The sequence below is a fragment of the Chiloscyllium plagiosum genome, chromosome 42 (assembly GCF_004010195.1).
Source record: "Chiloscyllium plagiosum isolate BGI_BamShark_2017 chromosome 42, ASM401019v2, whole genome shotgun sequence".
NCBI classification, from domain to species: domain Eukaryota; kingdom Metazoa; phylum Chordata; class Chondrichthyes; order Orectolobiformes; family Hemiscylliidae; genus Chiloscyllium; species Chiloscyllium plagiosum.
The window spans coordinates 5,027,139-5,029,903 of NC_057751.1; positions in this window are offsets into that span (position 1 = coordinate 5,027,139).

Consider the following 2,765-nt stretch of genomic DNA (forward strand, 5'->3'; position numbering starts at 1 on the left):
AATAAAGGAAAGCATACCAAACGCCTTCTTCACTATCCTATCTACCTGCGACTCCACTTTCAAGGAGCTATGAACCTGCACTCCAAGGTCTCTTTGTTCAGTAACACTCCCCAGGACCTTACCATTAATTGTATAAGTCCTGCCTGGATCTGCCTTTCCAAAATGCAGCACCTCACATTTATCTGAATTAAACTCCATCTGCCACTCCTCAGCCCAATGGCCCATTGATCAAGATCCTCTTGTAATCTGAGGTAACCTTCTTCACTGGCCAGTACACTTTCAATTTTGGTGTCATCTGCAAACCTACTAACTATACCCCTTATGCTCACATCCAAATCATTTATGTAAATCACAAAAAGCAGGTCATAGACCTCCAGTCTGAAAAACAACCTCCACCACCACCCTCTGTCTTCTACCTTTGAGCCAGCTCTGTATCCAAATGGCTAGTTCTCCCTGTATTCCATGAGATCTAACCTTGCTAACCAGTCTCCCATGGGGAACCTTGTCGAACGCCTTACTGAAGTCCATATAGATCACATCTACTGCTCTGCCCTCATCAATCTTCTTTGTTACTTCTTCAAAAATCTCAATCAAGTTTGTGAGACATGATTTCCCACGCACAAAGCCATGTTGACTATCCCTAATCAGTCCTTGCCTTTCCAAATACATGTACATCCTGTCCCTCAGGATTCCCTCCAACAACTTGCCCACCACTGACGTCAGGTCAGTTGGACAGAGGAAGGGAAGGTGGTGGAGGAAGGGATGGAGGGATGGATGTAGAGACAGAGAGAGAGACAGAGAGAGAGAGAGAGAGAATGACCATGTGGCCAGGTTTCAGATCAGCAGTTGAATGGTTGTTGTCAGGTTGAAACCCTGCCTTCAGTCTGTCTCTTGAGACAATTGTTTGACCCGAATGTGGCATCCTGTACCAGGAAGGGTCACATTTACTCCCTGGGATTGGGAGCCACTGGCACATTGCCTGAGGGCACTGCTTTCTACCGATGGGAACAATGCTGTGGAGAAGGTGGGTGAATGCAAGACATGGATGGGGGAGATGGGGGAGGGGGAGTGATGGGGTTGGGAGCAGGTTCACACTAACGCCCACACGGAGCTCTGGAGCAGGTCCTGTCAATCTGTATCAAACAGGCCCGTGCACAGACAGAGAGAGAGAGAGACACACACACACAGACACACAGAGAAACAGAGACACGCAGACACAGAGACACACAGACGGAGAGACAGAGATACACACACACACACAGACACAGAAACACACAGAGATACCCAGATGAATGGAGCCTTTAGGCTCTGAGTTGGAGTCAGTTGGAGGGCTATCTGACCAATCAGCGGGACGCAGGGATGCTGTTCAACACAGGCTGAGACAGAGAGCTTTGGACACAGAGCCTGAGAGATGGTATACAGCTTCATGTAGCCAGATCCTGGCACACAGTAACTCTCTCTCTGAGGGTACCTGGTTTTCTCTCTGAGTGACAGGCTGATAGGGAGCTCAGTCAGTCCTCAGTCTATCCCAGAAACACTCCTTCACTGCCAGCTCTCCCCCACCCAGCCTGCTTTCTCTCTCCCTCCCACAGAGGTAACAAGGTGAACAATGAGCAGAAGGGTGTAACACTAGTGATGATGGCGTCTAATACCTGTATTGAGAGGCCGGGCAGTCAGTGTGCAGCACTGTCTAGGTGCCTGTGTGGACACATGTGCCCATTGTGATCCCCCCTCTGAGGCTGGAGACTGGCAGGGAACACTGCTACCCAGGGCTGGTTAACTGTTGCAGAAGAAGAAACTGACAGAAATAGGGCAGATCCTTCTGTGTGCCCCACACCAATCCCATTCAGAGCAGCAGCTTCTCATATTCCCCCTTGTCTTTCACAGAAAGCCCTGTTGTGTGTCCTGCTCCTCCTGAAGATCCTCGATATGTGTGAGGCTGACTGCAAATTTGTGATGAAGTCAGAGGCAGGAGCAGCAGGCAAGTAACTCTTCCATCATTCACTCCTACCCTCACTCATTCCCCTCTCACCACACTCCTGAACCTCATATTTCCCAAAGGGGCCACACGATGCTTTCAACGGAGAGTGGGACAGAGACAGAGAGAGAGAGAGAGAGAGACAGAGAGAGAGAGACAGAGAGAGAGTGGGCAGGCACATGCACACAGAGACACGCAGACTCAGCTAGAGATGCAAATACACAGACACACGCACAGACAGAGATAGAGATAGAGACACATTCAGAGAAACACACACTGACCTTGAGGATATGTGACGTTTTTATCCTCACTGTTCTACATGGATAGCACTGACCTCCTGGTAGGGAGGACATGTCCCAGGAGATACTGATAGAGGCAGCTGATTGAAGTTGACTGGAAGCAATGTGCTGGGAATGTGGGCCAGCATGCAGAGATGGGAACATGGGGAGGATTCAGGAAAGAGAACGTGGTGAACTGAGGGGTCATTCACCGCTGGAACAAGGACAGGCTCCTGCAGAGTACAGACACACACACTCACGTACACATACAGGCATAGACACACACAGACAAACATTCACGCACATACAGATACACATAAAGACACAGATACACACACACTATGATAGACACACACAAAGACACACAGACGTAGACACTCAGACACACAGACACACATAGAAACACACTCACACACACAGACACACAATACATACTCACAGACACACAGATATAGATACACACAGACTCACAGATAGAGATACACACAGACACGCACTCACTCACACAT